The sequence below is a fragment of the Carassius auratus genome, unplaced genomic scaffold, assembly GCF_003368295.1.
Source record: "Carassius auratus strain Wakin unplaced genomic scaffold, ASM336829v1 scaf_tig00024428, whole genome shotgun sequence".
Classification (NCBI taxonomy): Eukaryota; Metazoa; Chordata; class Actinopteri; order Cypriniformes; family Cyprinidae; genus Carassius; species Carassius auratus.
The window spans coordinates 118768-139536 of NW_020525342.1; the positions used below are offsets into that span (position 1 = coordinate 118768).

A 20769-nucleotide genomic window follows, 5' to 3' on the forward strand; every position below is an offset into this window, starting at 1 on the left:
CTATTTGTTATAGAGTGACCTGAATGCCTGAGTTTAGGTTTCTTTACTGCATACATAAATTAAGAGAAAAAGAAAAGTAAGCAACCCAACATTTCTGACATAGTATGACATGTTTTTAATAGTTAATTCTACGTAAAAAAAGAAATCTTTTGTTTAGACACACAGACATCAGGAATCAATGTGAGCATCACAACAACGGTGACCATCAAAAAAGCATGTTGTAGTCAATAAAAACTCATCCATGGCTCCCATCATGCATTGCGGCATGAATAAATTATGAGCTGAACTGTCTTTTTAACTTTTTATTCTAACTATATTTTATTTTTGCTGTTTTTATGTTCATTTTTGTATCTAGTTTTGTGATGTTCAGAGTTGGTCTGTTTATCTGAATATGTTGTTTGTCACCATTGTTGAGATTCATACACTGATTATTGTTATCTGTGTGTGCCTAAAATTTAAATTCTTTAATAAATAAAAAAATCAGAATCACTTGCAAGAGATACCTACAAAATGTATAGAAAATACAGATTTTTTCATTGTGGAATCAAAGCTGTGACAATCAATATGGAAGTTTTACTTTGAGACAAGACTGTAAATGAGTTCAGTGACTCATTTTGACTCATGTCAAACAACGATTACATTAAAACATAATCATCAACACGCGATGATTTTTGCTCTTGGTTTGACAAACAAACTTTAAAAGTAAAAAGTTACAAGCCAAGATCCCAGCTAAAGCAAACACTGACCACTATAATGGTGACACACAAATTGTGATTTTTCTCGTTTGGTGAGTCTGCTTGTTAACATCAGGTGTCTTCAATAATGCTCAATCATAACTCAATTAACTTCTTAATTATCTCATTAACTTCAACTCTGCTTCAGTGTAACTTTTAACACTGCTTTAGTGTTTATATGAGTCCACACTCAGAGTGTTAAATTAACACTGGGGAGTGTTAAATTAACACTGGGGATTTTGCTGTGTGGTTAACAACTTACCAGAAATGTTGTTCTTGACGACAGCTCTGATTATATTTATTTCCAGGAAGAATGTTGTTTCGTAAATGTGGAGTGTATTAAGGTGATGTGCTTCAGTTGGATTATTGCATTTCATTATCATTTACTGTACATCGTTCCCACATCATGGATAACTTCGTGAAAATTAATTAGGTTACAAATACTTTACCTAAATTCATTTTGTTTCAAGTGATTTTCCTTTATGTTACTCTGTTTCATCCAACCTCAAAGAATACATACCTCCATTCACTTATTTAAATAGCCTGGAAACTATACTGCATGTGTAACTGATCACTTAATTTATGACTTATGTTGAGATGCCTCGACAAATCATGAACTCATGCTAGTTAATGACTAGTTAATAATGAGTTAACCATCATGTGCCCCTTCAAGTAAAGTCATGACATAAAGATGCCTCAACAAATCATGAACTCATGCTAGTTAATGACTAGTTAATAATGAGTTAACCATCATGTGCCCCTTCAAGTAAAGTCGTGACATAAAGATGTCTCAACGAATCATGAACTCATGCTAGTTAATGACTAGTTAATAATGAGTTAACCATCATGTGCCCCTTCAAGTAAAGTCATGACATAAAGATGCCTCAACAAATCATGAACTTACATTAGTTAATGACTAGTTAATAATGATCTTGTCACAACTTGTCACATTGGTTTTCTGATTTGTAAGTAAGAACAATTATCAATTCGCCACATTTCATTGTCATTCAAAATTCCCTGTGTCCAAATACTCACTTCCTTATTTAACTGATACACTACTACTAATAATAATAATAATCTTAATAATAATAAAAATAACTAAATAATCTTTATTAGAATATATTTTGTAATGTATACAAATGTTTTAGAAGAAGTCAGCCATTGAGCATTAAACACACATGTAACAAGAAGATAGGATTTGTTAGACTGGAAATTGATGGTAAATGTCTCTGAATAACCGTCCAAGGACACCTCTTCTGTGCCTTTCACCAAGCCAGTTGGTCCATTCAATGAGAGCGAGATGTTCTTTTAACATTTTCTCTGTCCTGTTTCCTCTTAGTCTCCACACCCTTGTTTTATAAGACAGCCATGCTCGTTCTAGATGCTGTGAATGGGCTCCAGTGTTTGGGTCTACAAACCAGTGACTGTGATTTACTGTAAAATGTCTGTAGCCCATATTTGCCAGCACACCTCTGTAAGCTCTCCACTCATCTGAGATCAGGATTGTACCTGGACGCACATGTTTGACAATAATTGGAATTAGATGATTTCTTGATCTTCGAGTGACAAGACGCAATATTGGCCTTCGCAGATTATGTTTCACACCCAGCATTCCAAAAACCCACTTCCTTCGCCTCCATGTGGTAGATGCCCTACCCCGTCCATACTGCAAAAAAAAGAAAGAAAAAAAAAAGAAAGAAATATATACTGAGACGAAAAAAAGGTGATAATGTCAGGCAAAATTACAATTATGTTCTGTATACAAATAGCTAATAATTATACAATAATTATTGTAATAAGGTTACACAGCAATCACATAGCAATGTTGCTTTTCTTCGGTTCTTTTCCTTATATAAATGACTTTAGTAATAATCATAAATAATAATTTAAAATTGTACTTTTGTACAATTTTATTCATTATTGCTTACTAGGATGAAGAAAAGTCATGATAGCATTATTTACCTTCTATCATTCTAAAGCTTAACTGTATAAAGCTGAATAGACCTTAATTCACATTGAGTGCATCACAGCTGCTTCATCTCTGTTGCAAACCACAGCACTAAACTCAATAAAACTTACCTTTCGTTTATGACGGAAATTGCTTTCATCAATAACAACAAATTCTTGTTGACCTCCCATCTGCTGCCTTCTTCTTTTTTGGTACTCTTTCATAGCCTTTGTACAGATCTTTCTCAGGACCTTAGCCATTCTGGAGAGAGTTTTAGAACTTCTAGCAATCCTGTCCTGCATCATGTCTATCTGTCTCAGGTGCAATCCTTGAGAGAACCTGTGCAATGAAACATCAATAATTTACAAAAAAATATCAAACCATTACAGCACAAAACAGCCCATGTGTTCTAAACTAAGATATAAAATGACACCAAATAGACTTCAAATTGTGATGACTGGCTGGTATACAGTAGTAGATATATTATTATTATAATTGGCACAGTGCTTGTGCTATTAGTAATGAATGGTTATACTGTAGCAAAAACATCAAGTTAGTCAAACTTTTTCCTTGCAGGGATAGTACTACTACAATAAAACCTGTTTGACAGAAAATGAGCTCTAGCATGATGTGCATGTAGGGTTATAAATGTGCAAGTTTTGAGATCTTGTTCTGCAACAAGTAAATGCCATGATTTTTATACATTGGTCCTGATAGGTGTTTTTAATGTCTATTTACTTCTCACCTCGTACTGTATACAATTAATATACTCTATACATTCTACACTCTCATGCTAAATTTCAGAGACATTTAAGGTAAAGGTAGACAAGGGAATGGCTTACCTGTAAATAAATGTTAACCATGATGGCAAGCTTATTTTTGATTTTTCAAATAAAGATCCTGTCCTTACAGATCGGCTGCTTTTAACTCCACGATGATTTTTAGATCTGCACACCCTGTGATTCAAAATAAAATACTAATTAATGTTATGGAGAGGTATATGCTCTGCTTGTCAAATTTGTAATATAAGGTGTTCTTCATTCACCTTTTTTAAACATATTTTGAAGGTTCTATCACTGATTTTAGCAAGTGAACTGACTCATGAACAATTATCACTAAACAAACAAACAAAAAACAGCTGTGGATCATTCAGGTAACAGCAGGGTATGCAAACTTTTGAACAGGGTCTATTTTTTTTGTAAATTGAACTAACGTATTGTTTTCTCTTATGGACTATATGCATATGTCTTTTACTAAACAAAAAATATCCCACTCATTTTGGTAAAATAATTAACATTTTGCAGTTTCTCCAAGGTGTATGTAAACTTTTGACTTCAACTGTATGTATGATTCACACAATTTGGCTAAATAGGCCACTGTTCATGGTCATATCTTTGCAACATTTTGAACAGTCATGAAACCTACTCCTAACTTGTTCTGTAACAAGGCAAAGTAAGTGTAGGCTAATTCCAATAGAAGAAGAAGATATGCGGTTTCCTACCGCGACTCACCAGTTATATCCATCAGAAATTTTACTGTTCCTGGTCAGTTTCATCTTTTGGCCACATCTTGAACAAAGTACTCTGCTTGTGAGTAGCTTTTTCTTTTGAAGCCATTTTATTACTTTGAGCTTTCCCTTTTTTGAGGGCTTTTGAACCGCCATTAGCAACAATTTAGTCATTAATCCCGCCATAGTGAAGGGTCGTTCCTTCCTTAACAATTCGTTATTTCTGAACAAATCTTTGATGTGAATCGGCAAGAACGCGTCGTCTCTGGGAGTGACTCGTTGAGTCGCGCATATGCATGACATTCAATAGATTCTGCACCGTCTGTAATTAATTCGCCTGTTTCCAATCATTTTCGAGTCGTTCGTTGATGACATGATGGACCAATAAGCTTAACCAATGCAGTTTGAACATTCCGAGCAAGAAAAAGAATTGATTAGTTTGGACCGTTCGAGTCTTTGGTTTTTCGAGTCTCTTCGTTCATCACCTGACCGTCCCAAATTGACCAATATTTCAGTGCTCGGTGTTAACATGAAGCATAGCCATAACATAATAAACATTTTGAATAAAATTAAAACTTTTGGAGTGGTACCTTCGTTTGAAGTCTTTACATGCTGGGACAACTCCAAAGAAGTGCAAGACCCATCAGAATTGCATGTTAGTATTAAAGGTGGACATACTTGTATTTTGAAAATCGCTCCAATGGCAGATGACGAAGAAGAAGAAGTGGTTGTTGCGCCCAAAATCGAAAGCAAACGTGACAAGGAGAGCACAATGGCGACTACGTGGGAGGCCAATTAAGATAAATCCAAAGTATGGTGCAGCTACAGATGGTAAGTGTTTAAAATGATAATGATAACGAGTGACTAAAGTGTTACATTACGTTAGAGTAAACTAGAAAAATCTGTCTTTGAATTGGTAACATACCAATTACGTTCAAATGTAAGCAAAATATTCAAGTAACGTTAGTTGAAGCCATTGATATATTTTGGGAAATACCCACTGAGGTCTTATATTAAATATGTAACGCCTAATATAAATAAAATTGTTAATCAACGGTGTAGTTTTAACCACCATGACCGCTTCATTGAGTTAAGACTTGAACTTGAGTACTGGACTAGAATGTGAACTAACCAGCCTTTTCTTTACATTTACAGTCCCTGTGTCTGCTGTTCAGGAAAATGCAGGATCCAGTATGCAGACTGCACAGCAAGTGTGCAGACAAAGTAGGCTTATAAATGCACATCTTTTTATGTTTATAATGTATCAAATCTTTAATAGTTTTTATTAACCTTTCATAGGCTTTTATTTTAGATGAGGCACACACAAGTTATACCATAGGCTATACAGTTTTTTGTAAGTGCAGAGATGCCATTCTTTTGGATTCATCTGGATATCGGATTAACGATTTTGAATGAATTTGAGATAGTTCTAACATAGAATCTGCAACATTTCTGATATAATTACATAAACGTACAGTAGGTCATAGTCTGACACATTACATGTCAGCTGTAACAGTTATGCATTTTGATTAACTGTAAATTCTAACTGCATTTGAGTTCTTTTGCATTTAAGAATGCAACATTAGTCATTAAAATAGTTCATAAATCTGTTGTTGTTTAAAAAGAGTTTCATTTTCACACTGCTCAAGAAATATACTGTTTAGTGTTTACTTTTTACTATTATCATTGTTAAAAACAGTTTTTGCTCCTTAACATTTTAGTGAACACAATAATAGATCTCTCTTTTTCAAATCTTGCCACAAATGTTTGAAATGATTTTAATTGTAAAAAAAAAAGTACAGAGTGAAGACATTTAGATTATTTCAAAATGGTAATTTGATAAATGCTTTAATTAATGTAGTGAAAATATTTAATAAATACAAATAAATGCTCACTGAACTTTCTATTTATTAAAGAATCCTGAAAAGTAAAACATAAATTCCAGTTTGTCCACAGAAAATGTAAAGCAGCACGATTACTTTTAACATTGATAATAATCTTAAATGTCTCTTGCATATCAAATCAAATTGTAATGATTCCTTAAAGATCATGTGGCACTGGAGTATTTTTTTTTCCAAGTGAAGTAAAATTCTGCTTTTTAATTACACCAATAAATTGTATTATGTACAATTAAAAAAACAAAATTGTATAAAATTCTAATAGTATTTTATAGTATTACTGTTATCACATTAGAATGTGAACTTACCAGCCCTTTCTTTACATTTACAGTCCCTGTGTCTGCTGGTCAGGAAAATGCAATAACAGGTATGCACACTGCACAGCAAGTGTGAAAGTAGGCTACTCTGGTCAATGCACATCATGTTTCAAAATACTATAATAAGTTTAGATTTGGATGAGCCGCATAAAAAAGTGATACTTTATACAGCTTTTTGTCAGTTAAAATTGCAAATGACCTTGCGTTACATGTACTTTGAATAATACATTAAAATAGAGAACTTTTTTTATTGTAATTTTTCACAAAATTATTGTTTTAATTTTTTTGATCAGATAAATGCAGCCCTGGTGAACAGAAGACATTTTTCAAAATCATAAATAACTAATCTTTCCAAAAATTTGAAAGGTGTTTTAGTAATAACAATTCTATTAATACTTTGTTATATTATATGATTAAATGATTATTTATATTTTCACAGAACATTGTTATGTACATTTTAAAGGCACACTATGAATTTTTTTTCGCTAGAGATCACATTTTCAAAACAATAACAGAGGCAAAGCTTGATGATGCAATAACTGAGCATGAAACTATGCACGTGCTCAGTCCTTCACTCAGTCTAGTTAAGTATGTGTAGCATATTCATGCAGAAATGGCATCATTGCTGGGCAACTATGGCCAGGGATGAGTCATTTCTTAAACCCAGAATATTTACAAATCTTTGAGAATGTTTGAAATAACACAAGTACACAGCTGTACAAAATATATAATACTATGCAAGTGGTTTTTGGATATTTTATTGCAAAAATGTTACACATTGTGTCTTTACTCACTTTACTCATAGTGTCTTAACAGAAAAAAAAACGCTGCTTGCAGAAGTGCTCAGAGCACTTTTAATAGTTTTTATTTTTATTGTGCAATTTTACAATGTACAATAACTCTTTCATAAAAGTATTTATTTATTATTTTATGCCAACATTTTTATGAATGTTTAAAAATTCTTGTCGTTTTCTTTACTTTTAGAAGTTGCACCCACCATACAAATACAATTCCAAAATGCAAAGCAAACAATAGAAGTTCAAAAACAGAAAATCCTTCACCTGGAGGATAAGGTTAACTCTCTGACAGAGGAGAGAAATTATCTTCGTGCAAGACTTGAAGATGGTAAGTTACCCTCCAGCCAGTCACATTGTACCCTACATGAAGCAACTTAAAGGGTTAGTTCACCCAAAAATGAAAATTCTGTCATTAATGACCCTTATGTCGTTCTAAACCCGTAAGACCTCTGTTCATCTTTAGACACAAATTAAGATATTTTGGATGTAATCCGAGAACTTCCTGGTCCTCTATAGACTGTATAATCATCAGTTTAATCAGTTTATTGTCAACTAAAAAAAAAATTTGGGAGAGTCTGGGAGAGCCCAATGTATGCAATCACTTTCAGTGCTGTTGAATTATATTTGTCCATAATTTTGTGCTTGTACAGTTTGTAACATTTGCAGTTTTATCCATATTTTGTTTAAGTTTACTTTGTTCTCAGTTAATTTATTATTGTCTGTCACAGCTTTAATTCAGAAGGGTCCCTCAGAAGGGGTACCTACACAGACTGCAACTACAAGAAAGAGCAGTACTTCTGAATCTTCAAATTTTTCAACTTCCGAGTCCTCTGATTCTGAGCCCCCAAAACACAAAAAAAGAAAGGTTAAGGAGAAACACAGAGCGAAAAGACATAAGAAATCAAAGAAATTGACTTCTGACTATTCCAAAAGAGGTATGTCATTTTAATAATGATACTTTATACAATTTTTCCTTTGCTTAGGATAAGTAATTTCAAAGTCACCCATCTTATAAAAGTTTGTTTATTTTATTTTTTCAGTGCATACCCCAGAAGAATCGCTGAAGAGGTACTACAAGGTATTAAACCTTGTAAAACAGGGCCTGAGTAAGGCAGAGGCCTACAACAGACTAAACGTTGACAGGAACACAATAGTCATCCAGGCTCCAATTGCAGAGTTAGCAGCAGCTAATCCAGAATCATTCCGCAAGCTAAGGCAGATGTTTAAAAAGGGAGATAGCATCCTTAAATTTGCCGAAAGCTGTCTTTGTCTTTGTAAAGAAAAGGCCAATGAGGATGTGATTAAACAAATGAAAGAGGCAAATGACCTGCTTGACATAAATAAAAAATGAACGATAAGCACACATTATAGTTGTTAGGGGGTTGTTCTTGTGTTAGGAATTTGTTTAAATCATTTAATCCTGACAATGTTATAATGTTCATATATAAATTTTTATTATAAAACGTGTGTTTGCACATTTTTATGCATATGTTACATGGGTTCACTGCAAATTGAACAACAGTGTTTATGTAGGCATTTGTTTTAGGTTAATAGTAAATTTTATAAGGGCATTGATATTTGGAAATGTTTATTTTCAGGTTTTATTTTAATTTATTTGATTTTTATTTGTTGTGCTTTACTCTTGTGCTACTTTTACAGTGCTTGTTTTTTCTTTAATAAATCTAGTACTTATATAATGGTTGATTTGTACTTCTGTTTAACATTTTAACTCATCTTTAGTAGTTGTACTAGGCTAAATAAGATTCCAAACTTTAGTCTTTAATACTTAAGGGGAAACTTCTTTATAATCTGTAACATCAAACTCATTAACTAGTCATTAACTAACGTGAGTTCATGATTTGTTGAGACATCTTTATGTCACGACTTTACTTGAAGGGGCACATGATGGTTAACTCATTATTAACTAGTCATTAACTAACGTGAGTTCATGATTTGTTGAGACATCTTTATGTCACGACTTTACTTGAAGGGGCACATGATGGTTAACTCATTATTAACTAGTCATTAACTAACGTGAGTTCATGATTTGTTGAGACATCTTTATGTCACGACTTTACTTGAAGGGGCACATGATGGTTAACTCATTATTAACTAGTCATTAACTAGCATGAGTTCATGATTTGTTGAGGCATCTTTATGTCATGACTTTACTTGAAGGGGCACATGATGGTTAACTCATTATTAACTAGTCATTAACTAGCATGAGTTCATGATTTGTCGAGGCATCTCAACATAAGTCATAAATTAAGTGATCAGTTACACATGCAGTATAGTTTCCAGGCTATTTAAATAAGTGAATGGAGGTATGTATTCTTTGAGGTTGGATGAAACAGAGTAACATAAAGGAAAATCACTTGAAACAAAATGAATTTAGGTAAAGTATTTGTAACCTAATTAATTTTCACGAAGTTATCCATGATGTGGGAACGATGTACAGTAAATGATAATGAAATGCAATAATCCAACTGAAGCACATCACCTTAATACACTCCACATTTACGAAACAACATTCTTCCTGGAAATAAATATAATCAGAGCTGTCGTCAAGAACAACATTTCTGGTAAGTTGTTAACCAGGGATAGTGAAAAGTACATTTTGAAATGCTTAAAAATTGTCTGCACCAGTCACGTGTACAAGTCAGGAGTAATACTGAAGCGTGGTGTATGTGTGAAATGCAATAAAACAGTGCAAGATTAGTGCTGATCAAGTTGATACAGTTCTGAGCGATGTCTGCTGTTCTTCTTTCTTCTTAAAGAGTCAACTTGATGAAGCTGATCATTCGTTGTTAATTAACATGTTAACTAACAAACGTGTGTTAACGTGTAGTTAAGGTGGCTGTAGTTAACACATGAATCCTCATGATTCCAGGCGTAGCTAAGGTTAGTCCATCATTAATTCCTTATTGGTCCATTAATTAGTTCATGATTAATAAACTATTAATTCAGATATTAGTACATCATTAATCATGTACCCTTATTGTAAAGTGTTACCGCGAAAAGTGCTCTTCCACGGAGGCGATTACTCATGACCAGATAATTTTATTAGTTTTGACATTTTTGAATATACATTAAAGTATTTTGCATGCATATATATGTAACGGGGCGTGTTTTAGAACTACAAATCCCATTAGCCTCAGTTCTATAAAAGGAAGTAAGGAGATTTGTTCGTTCACTTCCGCCTTTGTTCCGTTGAAGATTTATGAATGAAAGTCGCGGCAGATCTAAGGTATGGCATTATACATGTTAGATTAGTATGTCTTGCACATGTAGATGTTAAATAATGCGCTGCCCCTCTGTGTGTTGTACGTCTTCCTGGTCATTGAAATTGAAGTTGCAGCTTGTCTGTGTTGCATGGTGGCAATCGACCAAATGTGTAAGGATCGTTTGTGCAGTCATACATCAAATATTGGAACGTTGTTGAGTGCTGAACATATGATGCATCATTTAGGAGGTAGTAGTTTTATTTCCCGATGATTGCGTGGCCATGGGTATTTAACACGTGTTTATTGATCATGTTATATTGTTTGTTTTTTAGTATTTTTGCTGGATGGTTGCCCGAGTGTCATAAACCAAAATAACGGATGGTAGAGGTATTATTTTTATTTTTTTAAAGGGAGTTTTAAATGTGTTTTAATTATTTTAATATTTTTCTTGAATGAATGTTTTATTTCTTTTAAAAATGTTTTGGGAATGTGATTTCCTTATGTATTATATAAATATATCTTTAGTAATGGGTTGTTTTCCCTTACAGGGATGCACGATTACAGTTTATTTTTATGGTGAATTATTAAGATTGTTTGTTCTTTTTTTTGGTTGGATGTTGGACTGGAGTGGGCTAAGGGAGAACTGAGGTCACACTAAAGACAAAAAAAGGGATGAAGTAGAACATTGCTATTTTACAGTGTTGCCTTATTTGTCCTATTTGCATTACCCACTGTTAATACTATTGTTTGTTGTGTTTCTTTGTTGTAGATTTCTTTTGACCTGACGGTGGCTGCGGGGTTGCCTTCACTGGTGGATAGCAGTGGTGTGGTGGTTTGGTCACTTTATTTTTTCTTCCCTTTAGGCTTGCAGTGTGATTGCCGTGAGCTTGATTGCAGTGGGAGCACGGTTGCCATTTGTTTTTTTTCACAATCTAGGTAACCTGTGGCCATCTGTAGTTCTTGTTTCTTTATTTTTGATTGTTTTTGTTTACATTTTTCCTTTGTGGGTAATTGCATTGGAGGTCTGCTATATCTGTTAATGTTTGTTTTCTTTGTAATTATATTTTCTTTTGAATAAAATGTTTGTTTATTGAAACTTCACTACTGCCTTCTGCCTGCTCATTTCCCTCGTTTGGGTCATGATGTCACATATAGACCTATTAGGGCGCTGCCGGGCAGGAATTTTTATTTGAAATGTAAAGGGTTTTTTTTTTTTTTTTTTTTTTTTTTTTTTTATTATTTATAGCTACTAAAAAAATCTGTTGAAGTGCCATAATTGTAACCTATGTGAAACAAACAAATTAATAATTCTCTCTCTCTCTCTCTCTCTCTCTCTCTCTCTCTCTCTCTCTCTCTCTCTCTCTCGCGCGCCTTCTCGCGCTCTCTCTCTCGCCTTCTCGCTCTCTCTCTCTTGTAATATAAAAGGCTTTACAATTGGCATAATCTAAAAAAAATCTCTCTCTCTCTCTCTCTCTCTCTCTCTCTCTCTATATATATATATATATATATATATATATATAGTCAGATCAAACGTTCTTTTAAAGATTTATAAAATCTTGTAGGAAAATCTGTTTTTAAGATTAAACTTTTTTCAATAATTCAAGTTAAAAAGTGAAAACGTGTATATTACATTGATCCATTACACATAAAGTGAAATATTTCAAGTAAATTTGTAAATTTTCATGGTTGCGGCTTACAGACAATCAAATCCCCAAAGTCAGTATCTCAGAAAATTAAATATCACATAGAACCATCAAAAACAAGGATTTGTAATACAGAAATGTATGCCTTAAGAAAAGTATGTTCATGTTCATCTCATCAGTGATTGGTTGGAACACTATTTTGGTTTTGAGTGGATGGTAGCACTGTTGCGGTCGATTGTTTTTGTCTACAGATCTCGGAGCCTAGGCTGCCTACAGACGCGTTTTTTGATGGCCTACTTATGGGGCGTGCAGCTAGGGGATCGTGAGGATGAATATGATCATTTATGTTTGGGCCTTCAATCGCTGATACAACCTTTAAAATAACCCGTGCATCCATAACACTTCAACTGTGCCACATGTAGATTGCCTCCATATAACACTACACTGATGCAACAATTCATGCAAAAGGAGGCCAAAATACTCAAACAGGTATTTACTGCATATATGTGAACATAGCTATAAGCTGCAATCAATAGAAGTATCACAAATAATTGCGTGAAATATTTCACTTTGTGTAATAAATATATATAATGCACGATTTACACTTTTTTTTGTAACATAGACGACATTCTAATTTTTTTTAGCCCTACCAGTATGTGCATGGATGGGTTAGCAATGTACGTACCTGAATTTCCTTGATGAAATGGTGAACATGGTGAGCATGAATCAGTGCAATCAGTATTGAATGTAATGCCCTGAATCAGTGCAATCAGTATTGAATGTAATGCCCTGAATCAGTGCAATCAGTATTGAATGTAATGCCCTGAATCAGTGCAATCAGTATTGAATGTAATGCACGAATCACCTACTGACCCCAACCCACCATGACAAAAACAACTTACCAGTGTCAGCGAAAACTTGACAGACAACCAAAACTGGCACAAGGAACTAAGCCTACCAAGCAACAGCTTTTCTAAAATTCAATTTTGCCTTAGCAAATTTAAAACATAAAACATATAAAATCCGCACTCATATTGGCAGTGAGTCCCTGGAGCAGAGACAGTTAGCCTAAACTCTGAGCGGGAAACGTTACACATCACTCGTATATTGAGGTGATTCATTTAATGGTAATTGTCAGCAAAGAAATGCAATATACTCAAGCCTTAGCCATAAATACAACTATTTTTTACAACATTTAGAATTAACATTATAATAACTTCTAATCTGCGTGTTTGTTAAATTATATGAAGTTAATGCTATTCAAGTATTTAAATGCTTAATGAGTTTCCCCATTACATTAACGTTATGCTAGATAAGTCGCGCTAGCCTATATATGCTTATGCTAACGGTCACTGCCATTAAAATATACTATAAAAATTATAGTGTGTGTGCTGAAATAAAGGGCAAGGGTAACGCAGACATGCAAATTTGGTTAATTCCTCGCTTACTTGACAAACCTGTCCTGTTCGCTTCGTGCTGTTCAGCAGATAACCAGCCTCCTCCGACTTCTGCTGCGTTCGGTCAATTCCAGAATTTCCTTTGAGTTTTCATGTGTGCGCATGCGCAAAACATGCTTAATCTAATAAAAGTGGTTTGATCAAATGTAACATTTTAATTTAATTGAATTTAATTTAATCGAAAAACAGCAATGTTTTACTTATTACAGTGTTGTTGAGATAGTGAATTGGTGGGTCTTTGTTAAACATGAGCCAAAATCATCACAATTAAAAGAACCAAAGACTTCTACTACTTTAGTCTGTGTGCACTGAATTTATTTAATACACAAATTTCACAATTTGAGTTGAATTACTGAAATAAATGAACTTTTGCACAACATTCTAATTCATTGAGATACACCTATAATAATGACAAATAATATTTATTGTATCATGACATTCCCAACATTTTTTTTTTTTTTTTTTTAAAGAAATTCACTTTTCACAAATAAACATAATTACTACTACTTTGACTCTTACTAGCAATAGTAGTGTTATGAAGAGAGTCAGAGGCGTTCGGATCCAAATGCAGTATTTATTTAGAGAATGGTCAGACAGGCAGAAATCAGGAATGGCGTCAGGTGTGTCAGGGATAACCAGAATCGAAACCAGAAACAAGCGCGATCGGGGCAGGCAGCAGAGAAATCAGAGTTGAATACACAGTCCAAAAAGTCAAACACAGGAATAACAAACACAGGGGAAAAACGCTCGGAAATGTCAGACAAGCTAAACAAGACTTCGCAATGTGGTGGAGTGAGTGTGCTGTTTATATGTGTGTGTGTGTGTGTGTGTGTATCAGCTGAAATGAGGTGCATGTGTGAGTGCAGGTGTGTGTGTGTGCAATCAGTACCAGGAATGAGGCAGGATGAAAAATGGAGTTCTGAAGGAGACCTGAGTCCTGAGTAGAGTGCCCTCTACTGAAGATCATGGGCGCTCCAACTAATGATCGTGACATACACTCCCCCCCCCCCCCAAAAAAAAAAACAGAAACAGAAATTTAAATGTTCCCTTCTCTTCCTAAATATTAGTTAAAACAATGAAATAACCATTTATATTTCTGTTTTGTGTTATAGATCAGGAGAAAGCACATTGTTTACTGTACTATGCAATAATATGACAGTGTTACCTTGAAAATGTGAAATTAATCTTTGATGCTAAAAATATGCTTTCTTGTTGATCCCTGTTAGTTGTGGGCACACAGAGCTAAAAAGTCAAACATGCGCTGTGTCCAAATTCAGGGTCTGCATCCTCCTTAGGATCCTTCCTACCCGGTTGAAGGAGGATGGGTCCTCCGACGACCGCAAAAACCGGAAGTCGGTGTTTGTGAATTTGGACAGCCTACCCTTCTTTCAGTTCCCTCCGTTACCCGTTGCTCATATCCTGTCGCCTAGCAACCGTGACAGCGCTAAGCAAGACGCGGGTGAAGAGCTCATCGTTCTCTCCCCGGAGCTTTATAAACACTTATGTCTGCTCTTTCGTCCTTAGAAGCGTCAAAAACAGCTTCAATCACTAACAAATAAGCTGTGTGTAAGGGGATATTCACACAGGCAGTAAGGAAGAAGCTAGTTTACGAAAGTAAACTTTTTTTTTTTTTTTTTACATATACACGTACAAATGTTTAAACGCAAAATGCTTAACGCTAAAACAAAATGCCTAACCAGAAAACCACTAAAAATATATATTTTTGAAAAGCCAGTTTTTAAAAAACATTGAAAATAATACTCCTCCCCCACTCCGCTACCGCTCGCTTCGTCCTGCCGAAAAGAATTATGGGATAGGTAGGACGCGAAAGGATCCACCACACCCATCCTTCCAATTCAGGGAAAAGGAGGACGCATTTGTTGGCCGCATTTGAAGGATCCTACGAATTTGGACAGCCTTCGTCGCGGCGCTGTGACATAACATCCTTCAAATGAGTCCTCCGAAGGATGTAGACCCTGAATTTGGACACAGCTATGGTCAGATTGGATGTTACTTTTGACTCATGGAACAATTACAGAAAATAAAAGTTTGAAAATGTAACATTTTGTCCATTTATTTAATAGAATTAAGAAAATGTAAGGTGATTATATAAAGCAAGTAACAATATGTTATTGAAAATTAGTAAAGTTTATGTATTATACAAGCTTAAATCATAGTTCATCAGCCTAGATATGTTACTCTAGTTGCTTCTTTTCTTCTGTCCTAAACTGTGCTCTTCGGATACACAGTAAGCAGGGATTTGGTAGTCTGGCAGCATGGGCATATCGTTCCCCATAGCGGTTTGATGGAGCTTGAGTACCTGAAGAGGAACGTCTCTAGGTTATGCATGTAACCCTAGTTCCTCGAGGGAACGAGACGCTGCTTCTCGATGCCTTACTCCCGGCACCCCTGCCGGCGCTTGTTGGCACTCGAAGCTGATGCCGGCTGTGCGTCACATGCTTTTATAGCTTCCTGCTCGCTTACGTCACCCCACCCGTGATGTCACGCTCTTCCATTGGACAGATTACACATGAAATAAGTCGCTCACGCTAGACGCGTTCCCCATAGCGTTTTCGACGCAGCATTTGTAACCTAGAGACGTTTTATTTGCTACTATCTTAATAAGCTTAAATAAATGTTGAATAGATGTTTAAATGTATGATTTTGCTTAAGTAACATGTTACTATGATGTCAAATATATTTTATTATTTAAAATTGAGATAAGCCTCTCTATAACTCCAAATGTTTATGTATGTGCGTTTTAATAATATGTATGTATTGTTGGATGTTATTTTTTACACTCAAACGTGCTGTGTCTGTCAGTATTGGCCAGGACGCTCTTGTAAATGTGTCTTGTTTTAAGTTGTGTATTTTAATTAAGTGTTTTTTGATTGTACAGCACTTTGGTTTACAGGTGCAGTTGTAAAGTGCTCTATAAATAAAGTGAATGAATTCTTAATCTCAATGTGCTTCTTTCCTGGTAAAAAAAAAAAAAAAAAAACTTATAATTTGACTCATGTAAAACTAATGTTAAACTAATGAGATAAACCCTGATGAATGAATGAATTAAATAAATAAAAAAATAAAAAAATAAAAAATGTTTTTCTGATGGTCAGCTGATCCATGTGTGTTTCATGTTAAATGGATACTCCACCCTAAAATGACAATTTTGTCATTAATCACTTCCCCCCATGTCGTTCCAAACCCGTAAAAGCTTTGTTCGTCTTCAGAACACAATTTAAGATATTTTGGATGAAAACCGGGGGGCCTGTGACTGTCCCATAGACTGCCAAATAAATAACAGTGTTAAGGTCTATAAAAGGTAGGGTTGGGTATCGATTGGGTTTTTTACGATACTGGTGCCATTTTGATATTTTTAAAATGGTACCTGTACCTAAACGGTGCCTGAACCGATACTTCTATAAAAATAAATAAATAAATAAATAAAACCTAAAAAGGATAACATTAAAGAACATTAAAACGATTTAAAATATATCCATAGCATTCACACACTCCTTGGATTCTCTCATTTGCCAAGCTTCCCTTACTCTAAGGCTACTAAATGTATTTTGCGATCTGGGTCATTGTTTAATACAAAACCACACATAATGTTTCTACTGTATCTTTGTCAATCACTCTGATATTTAGTTAAAATGAGTGCTGTCTGTCACGGTCTTTAAACAGTTCTGTGTATGATTGTATGGTCATTCTTTATGAAGTAGCAATGTAGTTTGTAAAGTGTACAGTCAGTATTAGTATTTTCACCCCAAAAAAGGGTTTTAAGCCAGTTATTTATATATTTTGCTGTTGTATGTGAGTAGGAAATATAAGTTTACATTTCCAAACATTCATTTTGCCATTAATTTGAATAATAATCTAGTGAGATTGTTGAATATAAGCATTCTGACAACAGACTGCCTAAGACTTTTTGCACAGTAGTGTACATATAAAGTACATATAATTAAATTTAGTATATTTAAATAATTATAATTAAAGTATGAATTCATATGTGTTAAGGGCTTGATTGTCGCTGGAGGAAACAGCTGTGGTGTGATGAGCGTTGAATAGAGCGAAAACTTTACAGTAGATGAGAAACCGACTGCTTCCTCGTGACCTTTTGTAAACTGTATTTATGACAAAGAACTGCGATAAACACACACCTTGTGTCCTCTGTTTGTGTTTGAGTCTGCTCGCGCTGCTCCAACGCGGTCTGTGGATTGAAGACCGGTCTGCTCCCGTTTTCATATAAAATTTATGGGGACTGACTCTGAGGCGATCGCATATTTGTGTACAGTTTATGGAGCTGAACGCTATAGCCCTTCTGACAAAGCCTAGCGATGCCCATGCTTCTTGTGTACATTTCGGAGAACCTGGACAAATATTTCAATCGATCGCTCAGTTATTTAAGAGGCCCAGAAATGAGGCACCGAAATCTACGTTCTGATTCGGTTTGGTGCATACCATATTGGCACTGGGGTTCGGTACCCAACCCTAATAAAAGGTATGAAAAGTCGTCATCAGAATACTCCATCTGCCATCAGACGTGCATACCTGCCAACCATGAAGAAATTTTATGAGTACTACACCCCCCCCCACACACACACACACACGCGCGCGAACCTAACAGCCCACCGCCAATGTATGCTCCACCGTTGCACACACATCTGTGAGAAACCTATGAGATACCTAACACTATAATACATATTATACACATAATATCCTTTCACCAATTAAGACTTATTAGTTACTCCATAACATATACAAGTAGACCATAAATGTTATACAATTTCTGCAATCACTCCGAACATTTTGTACTGGAGGCATAGCCCATGGAAACTTCTTCCACCTGAAAATCTTGTCAGAAATAAAAGTAAACTGAGGACATTCTTTCTAAATAAATAAATCAAAACATTAAATAAATATGCAAAACCAGCAGTTATCAATATCAAAATCAGTTTGCTAAAAACAAACATTTTTTTTATATAATTTTTTTATAATTTTCCATGCAAAGTGCAAACTTTTCCATTGTTTAACTTGTTAAAGGTTGCAGATTTGGCTTTTTTAAGTAGTGCATCAGTGAAAGTCTCTTTGTAACAAATGCTGCCTTTGGAGGCAATCATGACTTTTCTTGTCACCAGAGAACTTAACATCTCTGTGTGTGTGTATATATACACACACACTGATTGAGAAATGCCGTCTGTGCATTGTACAGGCTACTAATTACAAGCTGCAATGAAACACAACAAAAGCCTACTTAAGAAAACTTTTATTTATTTACTTATTGTTCGTTCATACATACATACAGTTATATAATGTGTGTGTGTGTTATGCTTATCCAAAAAAAATAAAAAATACACCAAATTGCATTGACCTTAACCTCTCCAGAATGTATCCCATCATGCATCAAGTTATGGAAATAAATCAAGACTTTTGGCCGAGATCTCACAAGAGTTCATGGAAACCTTTACAGTGTACGTAAATTTTTTTAAAAAATATAAATTACTTAGAATTTTACAACACTATAATGTGTCCCATCAGATAGTGAAAAGACCACACACACTTGTGGTCTTCACCCCCACTTGAACACTTGGGCCAAAAACAGGAAATACGTCATGTGAGTAGACAAGTGGTGAAGTGCAAAGACCGCAAGTGTGTGTGTTTAGACAAGCCCATTAATGTCAACATCAGCGAGTCACAAAATAATAACATAAAAAAAACTATCCAATTTTCTTGTAAAATGTCATGCCAAAATGTTAAAATTAAGTAGGTTACTTACATGGAATGAGTACACAATCTGAACATTAAAATCTCTCCCTGAATTCACATTTACATGTGTGCAGAACATTTACAGTAGTGTAATGAAAGTAGTGTAAACTTTTCTTAAATTTTATTGCTAAATTTTACTGTATCAGCAGTCATCTATTTATGTCATATACTGTAACAGACATTGACTAGCATAAGGATTCCTATTTCCCCCAAATTCATTATTATTATTTTTTTAATTGATCCAACTAGTGTTCTCTAGGAAGGAAAATAGTCTGTGTATTTGACAGGTTTGTGTATCATCTGAGGCCAAATGTTTGAGTCTGACAAAAGAGGACATGTTTTGTTTGAGTCTGGTCAGCTATCTTTGTAGGGACTCTCCATAGGCATTATGGTTTTTATACTGTACAAACTGTATTTTCACCCTACAACTAAACCTACCCCTTATAGGAAACTTTTTTCACTTTCTCCAACAACTGATTTATTTACTGATAAAAATGATTTCACTATCTAGGACCACGCCACAAACCAGCTATGCAACTGGAGAAGAGTAGAAAGAGGATGAAGGGGTCGAGGGAATGGGATGATGGTCAGGTTGATCGGGGCATCTTGAATTGATGGCTCAGGGAGACTCAGGGTGGGGGTACTGTCTCTAGCGTATATTTAGGCCAGACAATGAGGACCCCCTGATACAACCTGATAGAAATATAATGTGGGATAAGGTTGGCTGAATGGATGAGAAAGGGAGGGAAGGGTGGGTTCGAGAGAACGAGACTAGCAGAGCGGTATGAGGTGGCCCGGTATATATGGAGGTTTGGAAGTCAGGTGATTGTTTGAGGCGTGGCCCTGCTCCCGAACTTTAGTTAACCTCACTTAACTCCATTTCACTATCTAGGACCACGCCACAAACCAGCTATGCAACTGGGGAAGAGTAGAAAGAGGATGAAGGGGTCGAGGGAATGGGATGATGGTCAGGTTGATCGGGGCATCTTGAATTGATGGCTCAGGGAGACTCAGGGTGGGGGTACCGTCTCTAGCGTATATTTAGGCCAGACAATGAGGACCCCCAAAGTTGGGAAGAGTTGAGATACGTGAGCTCAGTATGCCTGTTCGTACGGAGAGGATGCAGAGGCTGATTAGTTCAGGCGTTAGATGATTAACGTGGGTTTCTGTTTTTCGAAAGCCTTTAAATATGAATGTGTTGGAAAGAGAGAAGCTGCGCAAATCGCAGCCAGTGGTTATTCAAAGGAATAGTTGATCCCTCAAGTAGGTTTAAATGCACGTGGGGATCTGAGGAAGGAATGAGAGTGAGATGTTAAGTTGAAGATATACAGTGGGTCGGTTGATGGGAAGGAAGCATTGAGACAGTTCCGGCCGGAGAGGTATCGTGTAGATCATGCTTGGAGCAAGGCGATTAAGAATGGCTTCTTGGGAAGCTTATTTGGTGTTTGGTCAGCGGTATGACCGGCGAGAGATGCATG

General features: G+C 35.3%; 2 long non-coding RNA genes across 2 annotated transcripts; one reads left to right on the top strand and one right to left on the bottom strand.

The window, feature by feature from the left end:
* Window positions 1–2932: 2932 nt before the first annotated feature.
* LOC113078152 (uncharacterized) lies at window positions 2933–4376 on the bottom strand. Its single transcript, XR_003281459.1, has 3 exons — window positions 4194–4376; window positions 3525–3638; window positions 2933–3021 (listed from the first exon to the last, which is right to left on the bottom strand). It is a non-coding gene; the product is annotated as an uncharacterized LOC113078152 (long non-coding RNA).
* Window positions 4377–7390: 3014 nt separating this feature from the next.
* LOC113078150 (uncharacterized) lies at window positions 7391–8428 on the top strand. The gene is made up of 3 exons (XR_003281457.1): window positions 7391–7529; window positions 7930–8136; window positions 8242–8428. It is a non-coding gene; the product is annotated as an uncharacterized LOC113078150 (long non-coding RNA).
* Window positions 8429–20769: the final 12341 nt, after the last annotated feature.